This window comes from Bombina bombina, chromosome 1 (genome assembly GCF_027579735.1).
Source record: "Bombina bombina isolate aBomBom1 chromosome 1, aBomBom1.pri, whole genome shotgun sequence".
In the NCBI taxonomy this organism is placed as follows: domain Eukaryota; kingdom Metazoa; phylum Chordata; class Amphibia; order Anura; family Bombinatoridae; genus Bombina; species Bombina bombina.
Genome location: NC_069499.1, coordinates 890,215,661 through 890,231,178, shown reverse-complemented (window position 1 = coordinate 890,231,178; position 15,518 = coordinate 890,215,661).

Below are 15,518 nucleotides of genomic sequence, written 5' to 3'. Positions count from 1 at the left end.
GGGAGCATGGTTACTGCTAGCTGATGTAGATTTTCTATAGGTCTCTGTCTTGATATAATTAGTCTGTGATTTCGAGATGACCACATCTAGCAAATTAATCTTGTGCATATCATGGTTCACTGTGAGTTTTAAGCCCATTACATTAGAGTTAAGGGTTGCAATAGATTTTTCCAAAATCTCCAAAGGACCTTCCCAAAACAAAAGAATATCATCTATATATCTGGTCCATAAATTAATATATTTAGTGAATTCTGACATATATTCTTTAAAAAAAACATATTGGCTTCCCACCAACCTTGGTATACATTTGCATATGTGGGTGCACAGGTCGTCCCCATTGCAGTCCCACATACTTGCAAATAAAGCTGGTTATTAAATAGAAAATAATTATGTGTCAGTATAAACTGGAGTAGACTCAGAATTAATTATTTCTCTTTTAGTTTTAAAGCATCATCCAGGTCTAGGAAATAGTATTCTGTGTTTATACTAGTGTACAGAGATTCTACATCTAGGGTGACCAATATTGTCTCAGGTTTTAGTTCTCTATTGTTGATTTTATTAAGAACATCCATAGTATCTCTTTAGTGTGAGGGCAAGTTGTAAACTTTACTCCTCAGCCTGGCATGAATATATTTGCTAGCTTTTTCACACAGTGAGAGATTCCCTGAGACTATTGGTCTCCCTGGTGGATTGAACAAATCCTTATGCACTTTGGGTAAAAAAATGAATTGTTCCTACCCTTGCACTGGGCAATAGTATGAATTATTTTTCTATATCATCTATGGTACCTCATTCCAATCTTCATTTATAATTCTGTTGTATTTGTTTGTAAAGTCTGAGGTTGGATTGGAGAAAAGTTTCCTATAATTATTGGTATTGAGTAGTTGACTAATGGCTTCTTTTTCATACTTAGTTTTTGGCCATAGTACTATATTACCAACCTTAATCTGGAAATGTATATAACTTAAGACCTTTGCATTAATTTATATTTAGTTGGTGTAGAGAATACCAATATTAAATCTTATATGAGGTGTGATGGTAAAATAAAATAAAATAATATAATAATCTTCTATCTTTTAGTTGGGGTAAAGAATACCAATAATAAGTTCAAGGTGTGATGATAAAATAAATTAGTATCTTTTCAGTGGTAATATAATGTGTGCTGCGTAGAAAGCTACTTAGTGAAAGTGTTAATGAAAGTGTTAATCTTTAGGTAGGGTAGACAATATCAATAATATGAGGTTCAGGTATGATGACAACTGAGTCTAGGAATTTACACACAACTTTAAACAAGATCTTTATTAAATAAAGGAAACTAACTTATCATATAATAAAACAAGATCATTTTTAAGTATAAGTATAAGTAACTAACCCATCATATAGTACTAATCATCCACAGCCTACACTGTCCTTTAACAAATGATAAAGAGAGAACAGTATGTTATTTTTTAACAAAGGATTAAGTGAGAACAATTATAACTTAATATAACTTAGCCCAAGTTTATTCTATCAATAGTGGGATGTAATCTTAATATTACTATAGCTTACCCCTAACATCAGTATTTTTATATATTTATATAATTTTTTTAAAAAACATATTTATGTATTCTTTCCAATCTTTTTTAAAAATAGCACTTATTCTGAAACAAACACAAAAATTACTTCTCCACATTGGAGTTTTACACAACAAAAAGAATGAAGTCCTACTAATATTAATTCTATCAGGACACTTTATCACCCGGTACAAATGATTAAATAAGAATGGTATAATATCCTTTAACAAAGGATGAAGTGAGAACAGTAAAACTTAGTCCAGGTTTATATTTTAAAAATGGGGATATAATCCTAATGTATTATAGTTAACTCCTAACATGAATGTATGTAATTTCCATATTTGAATATTTGAGTATACATTTTATTTCTTTATAAATATGTATTCAATCTTTTTTCATTTTTTCACTAAGTGACAATTAAGTCTAGGAATCTAAACACAACTCTAAACAAGATCTTTACTAAGTAAAGGAAACTAACCCATCATATAATAAAATAAGATCTCTATTAAAGTAAAAGTAACCAACCCATCATACAGTATTAATCATCTACAGTTTACACTGTATTTTAACAAATGATAAAGTGAGAATAGTATGTTATTTTTCAACAAAGGACTAGTTGGACTTTCATCCAGCAAAAGGAATGAAGTCCTATTAATATTAAATCTAGTATGATACTTTATCACTCGGTACAAATGATTAAGTAAGAATGGTATATTATCCTTTAACAAAGGATGAAGCGAGAACAATTATAACTTAGTCCAGGTTTTTAATTTTTTTAAAATTGGGATATAACCCTAATGTATTACAGTTAACTCTTAACATGAATGTATGTATTTCTAAATATTCGATTTTTTGGGGATACATTTTTAATGTTTTATACAAATGTATTCAATTATTTTATTTTTTTGAGAAATTTCATTATGAGGAAGCTAACACCAGAAATGAACCTTTTAACAATGACAGTAATCTAATAACCTCACAAAAGAATGAAGCCTTAACAATACTAATTCCAGTACGATACTATATTATTCTGCATAGTCCATGTTTTTTTTTACTAAGAAATACAAGCTTTCAGAGGTGAATCACATTATGTCTGGCAACATAGGAGTTAACACTCCCTCCCACAATACACTCCACCCACTGAAACAAGAGTTTAAAAGGCGACCACAGTAAGCTGATGGGCATCTTGAAAAAGGCTCTGTTGCCGAAACGCGTTGATCCGCCCTACAGCTACAGACAAACTTGGCACCCAGGACCGTTGTCTCTAACAGGAGGTTTGAAATAAGAAATCCCTGTTAGTTAATGTACAGCGAGAGGAGCCACATACTGAAAAATATTTAAAAGGAATGAAGTGCGCGCACTTAATTTAAACAAGGAGAACCTCTGATTAGTCACAAAGAACCCACGTGACTCTATTGCCGAACCGGACAGCTGATATATCAAACACTGACAGGAAAAGTAAGAATACACGGAGGAGCGTTTTTTATACATAAAGGTACTGTGTGACATCTCTAATTGGAAACTTTTAAAGGAACTACAAAAAAAGAAAGACTGTGGGTAAACACCTGCTAGGAAAAGCCCTCTAATTAAAGCTTGCAACACTGTGTTTAATAAGACACACAGCATTTTGAAAACACTCATTACAGACTATCAATACAGAAAAGGCTTATCATTGTTTTACCATTGGTTCATACTGGTGTATGAAAGCTAACTATACTTATCAATCTGCAATGGTTTATTGTTACTGTATCAACCTATCCTAGGAAAAGCCCTCTAATTAACCTTTTAACGCTGTTATGCCGTTCTATTCCGTCATAATTACACTGGGCTTTAAAGCCGTTATGACGGAATAGAACGTCATAACAAACGGCTGTCCTGAAGCCTTCTGTGCTTCAAGGACTTGATCGCGGTCTGGAGGGCGTTCCTAGGGTTGTAGGGACGCCCCCCAGATGCGATCCAATAATTGAAATCTCGCGATCGTATGCACGATCGCGTAGTTTCAATTTGTCTACATCTGAACAGGTGTTCCGATGTAGGCACTTTAACCCTGTCACTAAAGGGTTAAAGCTTGCAACACTGTGTCTAATAAGACACACACCACTTTGAAACACCTGTTACATACTACCAACACAGAAAAGGATTATCATTGTTTTCAATATTAATTCATACTAGTGTTTGAAAACTTACTCCTCTTATCAATTTATAGTGGTTTATTGTTACTGTATCAACTTATGCCTCTACTAATTTTTACTTTATTATATGCCCATCATCTAACATATTAGCAGCTATTGGAGTCTTTTCTATCAGAATTGTAGTTTTAAATTAGAATTGTAGTTTTTAATGCATTTATAACACCGGTGTTATTAAGTTTTTAGAATCTAATTTTTTAGAGCATTACTGTTTAATATTTTATTGCTATTAATGTCTGTAAGGAATTTTTATTTCTCAGTATGAATTTACTTAATAAATTAACATTATAACACTAATCTGCATACTATCCCTGTTTTTCTCATTTTTAATTAGGATCCATATATTTTTTACCTAAAATCAAAAATTTGTGAGGATCCCTAGTTCCCATTACTAATTTAATCACAAATATATTTAACTATATTTATTTATTTTTTTTGCACCCCTACTTTTCACTACAACAATTATCATCCATACTGCACGTATACTATATACACAGAAGATCCTCCTGGTGACATAGAGTCACTTTAAACTTACTGCTCTAACACTAATTTCACACCTATTTACTCTCATGATTTAATTTGTTTTTTCCTTACATAAACAAGGAGAAATGAGCATGTTTTAACTTTCATTAACACTTTCACTAAGCAGCTTTCCACGCAGCACACATTATATTATCACTGAAAAAATAGAAGATTATTATACTATTTTTTTTTATTTTATCATCATACCTGAACCTCATATTATTGGTATTGTCTACCCTAACTAAAGATTAACACTTTCATTAACACTTTCACTAAGTAGCTTTCTACGCAGCACACATTATATTACCACTGAAAAGATAGAAGATTATTATACTAATTTATTTTATCATCACACCTTGAACTTATTATTGGTATTCTTTACCCCAACTAAAAGATAGAAGATTATTATATTATTTTATTTTATTTTACCATCACACCTCATATAAGATTTAATATTGGTATTCTCTACACCAACTAAATATAAATTAATGCAAAGGTCTTAAGTTATATACATTTCCAGATTGCGGTTCAGCGCCCCTTCCTACCCCACTATAATTTCTTTTTTTCAAAAACTTTAGGTGTAGTCACTTGTGAGAAGACTACACTAGTGAAGGAGGCTATATCTGGAGTGAGTTAGATTGTTCAAATTACCCTATCTATACTATATTACCGACCTTGTCACTTGATTTAATAATCACATCTTCGTAAGACTGTATATCTTTCATAGTTAAATTCTCTTCTTTGGTCATATTATGGGATGTGACTGGTAAATCACTGTTACCCTCGCATACCATATTCAGAAATGTCTATTTCAGGAGAGGTCCCCTTGGGAGGTACAAATGTTGATTTCTTTTTTTCTTTTTTTTCTTTTTTACAAAGTGGATGTAAACTCAAGGGGATGTGAATCCTTTTTTTTTTCCAAACATTTTTATTGGTTTTTCAAAATTATTATAACAATAAAACAACGCATAATTTTTTCAATGCATGCATGGTTACATAGAAATTGTTCTTTTGTAAGCATATGTATTTCAATCATATTACAGTCCAGATGTAGCCAAGGTGAACATTCATGTGTACAATATTATTACATAAACAGTTTCATATTGTCTTTAATTTCTGTCTATTCAATTTTAGTACCAGAAGTATGTTACTTTCAAATGGAATTTATTTTTTGTTAACATATAAGGATCCACTCTTATAGGCGGGATAAAGAAATTAAGGCCTAGGATAGGGAAGAAAAGAGGGGAAGAAGAGGAGAGAAAAAAGGGGGGGTTAGGGGGGGAGGGGAGGGAACATCAAGCATGCATATTAAAGTAAGATAAACCGGACATTTCTATCTCACATTTCAATAATTTAGGGACAGATTAAAGAAATAAGAACTAAATCATTTATGTAGCCAGATATCCCATATGGACCAGTATGTCTCAATTTGGTCAATTGAGTTATAGAAGTGTCTTTCCATTGTAGTCAAACCATTGCACTTAATTCAGCTAGATGCAGAGGTTCAGGTCTTTTCCATGACCGAGCTATACATAGTTTAGCGGCCGTAAAAATACAAATCACCAATCTCTTTGACGTATCTGGTATAGTGTGTTCCATGATATGCAGTATGGCATTGTAAGGGGATAGTGTGGACGTGAGGTCCAGGGAGCCACATAATCCCTTAATGTCTTCCCACAATGGTGTGAGTTTTGGGCTCCCCCACCATATATGTATGTCTGAGCCCACATCACCACATTCCCTCCAACATAGGGGTGAAACTATCGGGTACAGTTTAGCCAGTCTAAGAGGGGTTCTGTGCAATTTCTAATAATAGTTTAATGTAAACCTCTAGCATTGTGATACAATGTACAGTTCTTTTAGTCAAAATAATGGCTCTGTCACAGTTTTGGTCAGAGAAGGTGATTTACATTTCCTTACTCCAAGCTTTAATTTGCCAGGGTAATCCAGGGATAAGATCTGAGAGAAGAAAGTTATAATGTACTGTAAGAGGTTTAGAAAACCTAGATTCCCCTAGCCATCTACTTTTCCATGCCATGCCCTTCCTATTAGAATGTTTGGGGAATCCCCAGATTCAAAAGATTCAACAAAAACCTAATCTACCCATTGCCCTGAAAAGGGCATTTGAATGGACATTGCCCTTTAAAGGGCATTTAGCTCTTTTGCATTGCCCTGAAAAGGACATTTAGCTCATTTAAGAAAGCCCAAACCCCAATCTAAAAAAAAAACACCCAATAAACCCTTAAAAAAACCTAACACTAACCCTCGACAATCCACTTACAGTTTTTGAAGTCCCGCTTGAACTATCTTCATCCAGGCGGCAAAGTCCTCATCCAGGCAGCGAGAAGTCTTCATCCAGACGGCCTCTTCAATCTTCATCCAGACAGCATCTTCTATCCTGATCCCGGCGGCGCGGAGCGGGTCCATCCTTTAGACATCCGGCGTGGAGCATCCTCTTCATACGTTCGCCGCCGTACACTGAATCTTCAATGCAAGGGAGCTGATTTGAACAGCCAATAGGATTTTCGCAGCCATTTTAAAAAGGCTCCCCTGCATTGAAGATTCAGTGTACGGCGGCAATCGTATGAAGAGGATGCTCTGCGCCGGATGTCTTCAGGATGGACCCGCTCTGCGCCGCCGGGAACAAGATAGAAGATGCCGTCTGGCTGAAGATAGAAGAGGCCGCCTGGATGAAGACTTCTCGCCACCTGGATGAGGACTTTGCCGCCTGGATGAAGATTGTTCAAGCAGGACTTCAAAAACTTTAAGTGGATCTTCTGGGGTTAGTGTTAGGTTTTATTAAGGGTTTTTTTGGGTGGGGGGGTTTTAGATTAGGGTTTGGGCTTTCTTAAAAAAGAGCTAAATGCCCTTTTAAGGGCAATACCCATGCAAATGCCCTTTTCAGGGCAATGGGTAGATTAGGTTTTTTTAGATAGTTTTTTTTTTTTGGGGGGGGGGGGTGGGGGTTTGTAATGTTAGTGGGTCTTTGTATTTATTTTCATGTAAAAGAGCTGTTTAATTTAGGGCAATGCCCTACAAAAGGCCCTTTTAAGGGCCCTTGGTAGTTTATTATAGATTAGGTATTTTTTTTATTATGGGGTGTTTTTTAATTTTTTAAAGGGTATTAGAATAGGAATAATTTTATTGCTTTGTATAATTTTGTTGGTTATTTTTTGTAATGGTAGGTTTTTTTTATTTTTTGTAATTTTTGTGTTTTTTAATTTTGTAATGGTAGATTTTTTTATTTTTTGTAATGTTAGCTTTTAGTGTAAGGCAGCTAAGGTTTTATTTCACAGGTAAGTTTGTATTTATTTTAACTAGGTAGTTAGTAAATGGTTAATAACTATTTACTAACTAGTCTACCTAGTTAAAATACATACAAACTTACCAGTGAAATAAAAATAAAACCTAAGCTAGCTACAATATAACTGTTATATTGTAGCTAGCTTAGGTTTTATTTCACAGGTAAGTATGTATTTAGTTTTAAATAGGTATTTAGTTAATAATTGTAACTTTAATTTAGCTCTATTTTAATTATGTTAAAGTTAGGGGGTGTTTAGGGTTAGGGTTAGGTTTAGGGTTGCGGTTAGGTTTAGGGTTAAGGGTTAATAGTTTAATTTAGGTTGTTGCGATGTGGGGGGCTGGCGGTCTAGGAGTTAATAGGTTTATTTAGTGGTAGTGATGTGGGAGGCCAGAGGTTTAGGGGTTAATAGCTGTATTTAGTGGCGGCGATGTCGGGGAGCGGCGGAATAGGGGTTAATAACTTTAATATAGTGGCAGCGATGTTGGGGGGCAGCAGAATGGGGTTAATAACTTTAATATAGTGGCAGCGATATCGGGAGCGTCAGATTAGGGGTTAATAACTTTATTTAGTGGCGGCTATATCAGGAGCGGCAGATTAGGGGTTAATTACATTATGTAGGTGTTGTCGATGTCGGGGACAGCAGATTAGGGGTGTTTAGACGTGGGGTTAATGTTAGGGTGTTAGGTTTAAATATAACTTTTTTTTCCCCCATAGACATCAATGGGGCTGCGTTACGGAGTTTTTCATTCCGAGATCGCAAGTGTTAGTTTTTTTTCTAACACTCTCTCCCCATTGATGTCTATGGGGAAAGCGTGCATGAGCACGTCAAAACAGCGCTTGCTTTTTGTGCAGTATGGAGCTCAATGCAGCCATATTTGAAAAGTTGTAATGACTGCGCTATAGAGGGATAAATAACGCAACTTTTGTTGCATTCATTAAAAACCCTGTAGCGTGAATAACGCGTAGTCTAGCTTTTTGTTATGTAGATTGTCAGCACACAAATTTGTAAAATATGTAGTGAAAGTATTTTCCTTCTGCCATTTTTATACATTTAAGGAAGGTCCGTAGCCAGAAGTGCAGGGCTAAGTTCATGGAAATAACAGTACATAAGAGAGTCTGATCGCTTTTATTTTTCCCCCTTGGTGTGTTTAAGGATTGTTAGTTGGTACACCTAAACTGAAGAAGGCTGCGTAGTGGGACTAAGATGGCGGCCGCTCCCGCCAAACCTCTATCTCTGTCTTCTACCTCCTCAGCGATGCCCTCATTGACCTCCCGGCCAGCCAGCCACCAACTCACCAGACGATCAAAACACCCAATCGGCCACAGCACAGATGGGTCTCCACAACGAAAGTGCCGCCTCTCGTCAAGACAGTCTCCGCACCTCAAGCAGCAAGATGCGGCTCAGCTCTCAGTCTCCATGACTCTCCGAAGCCTAAGGCCCACCTCAGACAACATAGACACTACTCTGGAGCGGAGCCCCGACCCTCTGGAGTATAAGGTAAGTTGAATGTTGGGTGTGAGCAGTTGCGCTCAGCTGTGTGGTGGCAAAAGAAAAAAGGCAGCCAACAATACCCAGTCTCCATGGCACTTATTTAACTCAGACACACCTTAGTTGAAATAGATATAACTCCGGAGCGGATTCCCGACCTCCGGAGTATGAGGTCAGCTGTGTATTAGGAGTGTGCGTCAGTCAGATCGAGTATCTTGCCGACCACAAATATTCCAGCTCCAAGAAGTGTGAAGTCAGCCCTTCAATGAATTAAATTGTCCAGCTTGATATTGGCACAAATTCATATAGTGTCCAAGCTTATCTTCAAGAGATTTTAGATCCCAAAATTTGTGGAATCAAAGTTTTAATGCTGTAGGAAGCACAGAGCACCTCTCACATGTGACTGTTCTATATAGCGGTTAGCTCCACCCCCCACCCCCATGTTGATTTCTTTTTTTAAATTGTTCTCCAATCTGTTAAATAATTGTATTCTGATTCAAAGAGTAAACTTTCCAAATCTTTCAAGGTTTGTTTCTCACTAGGAGGCATAATACCCTCTCCCTTATTATGGAAACACTTCTTAAGTAATACTTTCCTCATAAAGAGATTGACATCTTTAATAGCCTCGAACTTATCAATGTTATTAGTAGGCACAAAACTTAATCCCTTTAGAAGTATGGATATGTGGGCAGATGACAATTCCCTATTGATTAGAGTAATAATTAATAGTTTTTCTTCCTCTGTCCTCTGAGTTCTTTGAGGTCTGGGATGAATGGAGGTCCTTAACTTTCTTTCTGTCCCTTCTTGCATGTCTAAAGGGATAGATATTACTGGTGGTGTCAAATGTAATTTACTAGTAGAACACTCTTCATCTGAGTGAGGTTTCAGAGTCTGACTTATTGTTTAAACTGCTTTTAGCCCAATTGTATACTTGGTTATTTTGATAGTCAAGGAGATCCCTATTAATCTTTCTCTCCTTTTTAAAGGAGATAGATCTGAAAAGCCTTTTCATTTCCTCTTATTTTTTCTATAATTGTTTTGAAATTCTTCTAATTTTTTTAAGTTTTCAAATCTGCAGTTATTTTCTTAACCTCGGTAATGATCATTCTTACTTTTTCTGTTTCATATTTAACTATCAGTTTAATTAACTTAATATAACATTCAGTTAAAGGTACATGAAACCCAAAACATTTTTCATAATTCTGATAGAACATACAATTTTAAACAACTTTCCAATTTATTTCTATTACCAAATTTGCTTAATTCTCTTGGTATCTTTGGTTGAAGGAACAGCAATGAACAACAGGGGGCTCGCTGAACACACTGCATGAGCCAATGCCAATAAGTGTACAGGTCCACCAACCAATTACCAGCTAGTTCCCTGTAGTGCATTGTTGCTTCTGAGTCTCCTTAGTATGATTTTCAACAAAAGATATCAAGCAAATGAAACAAATTAGATTATAGAAGTTAATTGGAAAGTTGTTTAAAATTGCATGCTCTATCTGTATCACAAAAGAAAAAAAACTTGGGTTTCATGTCCCTTTAAAATTTCTTCCAATTTTTTTTAAACTCCTCAGACATGTCATAATAGGCGGGGAATAGTCTATTGAATCATGAATGGAAAAATGTGGGTTTAGTATCCCTTTAATGACAAAGAATAGCCACATTGTGGACTACACTGTTACAATCTGTAAACCTTGTAGGTGTAGTATCTTGAGGCCTACTATGTGTTAATTCTAAGGGTTCTAAGGTGCAAATTTGACTTATTAACTTTGGATCATTTGTTGCTGCAGTTGCTTTGGACATTGCTGTTTCAGTGAACTACGTGTTTTAAATGTTTTTTTTGTGTGTTTTTTCAAAACCTTTATTTTATATGCCACTAGACTCTTCCTGTCTAGTATTAATTGACAAAAACTCAAGTTAATTGTATGTTTCAGTTCAAAATCAAATATTCAAACTTAAAAAACGTCCTCCCCATCTTGGTAGCTTTGCATGAAATCTCCTCCCCCATCTTGATAGCTTTGCATGAAATCTTTAATGACATCACAGATTACATATTTGATTTAATCATTGATGACATTACTAATGACATCACATCCCATGGCATCATCATACAGTCAAAACTATGTATGTAAAAGAACATATGAGAAGTTTTTTTTTTTTTTAAATCTCTGATACCACTCTTTGGTGTCTACACCGGGGTCTACCACTATAGCAAGGTGTAAGAACATTTTTAGGGTGTGGGAGATGGGCACATGGCAAGATGCAGGCTGTGTTTGGCAAGGTGTTAAGACATCTCACAAGTTCAGGGATGAACCAGATCTTACATACACATCACAAAGCTGTGTTTAGTCTGAAAAATAGTGCAACTGGCTAAAACGACAGCAAGAGTAGTAGGAAACTGCCAGAACCACCATAAGAACTAGCACCAAGCACAACCATCATAAGCAGCAGTAACAGCCATAACTGTTGAAGGTTCCACATCCTCTAACAACACAAAATCAGTATCTGAGCAGGTAGACTGTCATCAGTCGACCCTCATGAAATTTGGGAGATTCTGTTTAACCCCTTAATGACCAGAGCACTTTTCCATTTTCTGTCCGTTTGGGACCAAGGCTATTTTTACATTTCTGCGGTGTTTGTGTTTAGCTGTAATTTTCCTCTTACTCATTTACTGTACCCACACATATTATTATATACCGTTTTTCTCGCCATTAAATGGACTTTCTAAAGATACCATTATTTTCATCATATCTTATAATTTACTATGAAAAAATTGAAAAAAACACACTTTTTCTAACTATGACCCCCAAAATCTGTTACACATCTACAACCACCAAAAAACACCCGTGCTAAATAGTTTCTAAATTTTGTCCTGAGTTTAGAAATACCCAATATTTACATGTTCTTTGCTTTTGTTGTAAGTTATAGGGCAATAAGTACAAGTAGCACTTTGCTATTTCCAAACCATTATTTTTCAAAATTAGCGCTAGTTACATTAGAACGCTAATATCTTTCAGGAATCTCTGAATATCCATTGACATGTATATATTTTTTTTTAGTAGACATCCCAAAGTATTCATCTAGGCCCATTTTGGTATATTTCATGCCACCATTTCACCGCCAAATGCGATTAAATACAAAAAATCGTTCACTTTTTTACTATTTTTTTCACAAACTTTTGGTTTCTCACTGAAATTATTTACAAACAGCTTGTGCAATTATGGCTTAAATGGTTGTAAATTCTTCTCTGGGATCCCCTTTGTTAAGAAATAGCAGACACATATGGCTTTGGCGTTGCTTTTTAGTAATTAGAAGGCTGCTAAATGCCACTGTGCACTACACGTGTATTATGCCCAGCAGTGAAGGGGTTAATTATGGAGCATATAGGGAGCTTTTAGGGATAATTTTAGCTTTAGTGTAGTGTAGTAGACAACCCCAAGTATTGATCTAGGCCAATTTTGGTATATTTCATGCCACCATTTCACCGCCAAATGCGATCAAATTAAAAAAAAAACTTTAAATTTTTCACAATTTTAGGTTTCTCACTGAAATAATTTACAAACAGCTTGTGCAATTATGGCACAAATGGTTGTAAATGCTTCTCTGGGATCCCCTTTGTTCAGAAATAGCAGACATATATGGCTTTGGCGTTGCTTTTTGGTAATTAGAAGGCCGCTAAATGCCGCTGCGCATCACACGAGTATTATGGCTAGCAGTGAAGGGGTTAATTAGGTAGCTTGTAGGGAGCTTGCAGGGTTAATTTTAGCTTTAGTGTAGAGATCAGCCTCCCACCTGACACATCACACCCCTGATCCCTCCCAAACAGCTCTCTTCCATCCCCAACCCCACAATTGTCCCCGCCATCTTAAGTACTGGCAGAAAGTCTGCCAGTACTAAAATAAAAGCTATTATTTTTTTATTTTTTTTGAGCATATTTACATATGCTGCTATGTAGGATCCCCCCTTAGCCCCCAACCTCCCTGATCCCCCCCCAAACAGCTCTCTAACCCCCCCCCCCTGCCTTATTGTGCACCATATTGGGTACTGGCAGCTGTCTGCCAGTACCCAGTTTTAAATTAAAAACGTTTTTGTTTATTTTTATTTAAACAACAATTTTCTGTAGTGTAGCTGCCCCCCCACAACCCCCAACCCTCTCCCAGATTACTAATTTTATTTATTTATACCCTCTCTCCCACTGAGTCCTTATAATTGTTCCATAGTGTAGGGTTCCCACCCGCACACGCGCGCGCATTCTGGCACGCACCCCACACGTGATCCTGCCCCCCGCCTCCATTGATCGCCGCCCACCCGCCTCCCTGGATAAGCTCCCACCCACCAACGAACACCGCGATCAATGGCCGATGCAGAGAGGGCCACAGAGTGGCTCTCTCTAAATCGGACTGCTCAAAACTGTTATTGCAGGATGCCTCAATATCGAGGCATCACTGCAATAACATGAAAGCGGCTGGAAACGATCAGGATCGCTTCCAGGGCTTTCAAAGACCAACGACGTACGGGGTACGTCCTTGGTCATTAACTGCATTTTTTTGCAGGACGTACCCCATACGTCGTTGGTCGTTAAAGGGTTAAGGTATCTGTCCAAGCAGATGCAAACATAGTGAGGAATCTAAAAAAATGTAAGTTTGTTGGCATTGGGTGATTTTCACATATGTTTATAAATTGCTGTACCAGCAGGGGGCAGGCTTACTAGCATTGTCAAAAGGTGTGAAAATATTTTTGGGCACTTTAAATATTTTCTTTTATGATTCAGATAGAGCATACGTATATGCCCCTGCTTTTATACAAATCATACTGAGAGAACTACAAAAAATTGTTAATAGAAGCAAATTAGAAAGTTATCTCCAGCAAGATAAGTTTGACATACTGGAGCAGTAAGAGGCTTTTTGCATGAACACTTAGGGCTCCATGTACGAAGCAGCGAAAGCTGCTCCGGAGCCCTTGCGGGGCAGGTTCGCATATGCGAACCTGCTTCATGCAATGTAAGAAGCAGCGGTCATTAGAACGCTGCTTCTTATACACTACGCCACCTCTGAGGTGGCGAGGGAAAATCACTGATATCTTGCTCGCTCTCTGTGATTGACAGCCCCTACAGTCGCGCGAATGAAGGGGCAGGCATTACACACTCCGACGAGTAGCCCATGTGTAGCGAACAGCTTCGCTAGTTTAGAAGCTGTCCGCCCACCTGTTAGTACATGGAGCTGCAAGAACCATAACATTGATATGAGATGCCCACGTCAAGAATGCAGCTATCACTATTTCAGTGACATAAGCCCATATGGTGTTTATGCATCCACATTGTGCAGCATCCTAGTCACATCCTCATTGTACAGCATCCTAGTCAATGCACATACCACTTGCATGCAAGTGTAGATTACACATATTTATTCAAACAGGATGTAGAAGTAAACAGGTTAAGTATCCTCTTTCCAGATTTCCTCATAATGTATAAGACAGGAATACTAACCAAGTCATTTTGCATGTAGGGAGTTTGGCAGCTGTTAAGCCATATCTAATCTCTGACCCTTGATTCTAACCCATCTCTTTCATCCAGAGTTTCCCCTAAATAAGCCTTGCCTTATACCTACAGTATAGGTTTGACCATTGGACCATTGAGCCTTCTCAGTGCTATTATATATTTCCTGCCTATTCTAAGATGTATCTTTATTATCATTGTTAAGTAACTACCAATACATGAAGGTAAACTTTCATGCGCAAATATATAACACTCTCACATGTGAACTTTTTCAGGAACCACCCCCCCCCCATGAACTCAAATTGATTAAATTAGCACATGGTAACCCTTGTGAGCAGTAACGCCACGTCAAGGCTTCAACCCCTGTTGCAGCACATTCGCACGTCATACTCCTTTCACTCACAGAATCACATGCCTTAAACTCTTAACAGAATTGTCCAACCTAAGGACCAAAGGCCACAATGATACCCTACAAAGACTTTTTTTTTGTTTTGTGTTTGAGACAATGAGGTATGTTGTGATATTTTGAAAACATGCAAAAAATGTGTTACTCTATCACCGATCAGTGTTACAATGTACAAAACAATAAACAAAAAAAATATTTAAAAAAATGTGAAACAAGGGGGGCAGAGCCAACTGCCGAAGTGATAGGACGCAGCTTACAGGAGCTCAGGCTCCATTATTTCTTATTGGGTGCAATTGTAATGTATTTTCGCTATAATTACGATATATGACTCTCACAATCCTACCTGAGGTTTCACCCCAACAAGTCTGAGAAATATTGACACATCTGGACACCTCACTTTGTTGCTTTGATTGACCGCGTGGGTACAGAGAACGGACACCAATACCACAATGGCAGGTTGAGATGACTACCGAAGAGCAAAAGTTTACAGATTTGCTAAGTGAGACATTGGAAGAACATTTATATGGTCTAAGCCTCATGATAACGCAATCATGTATA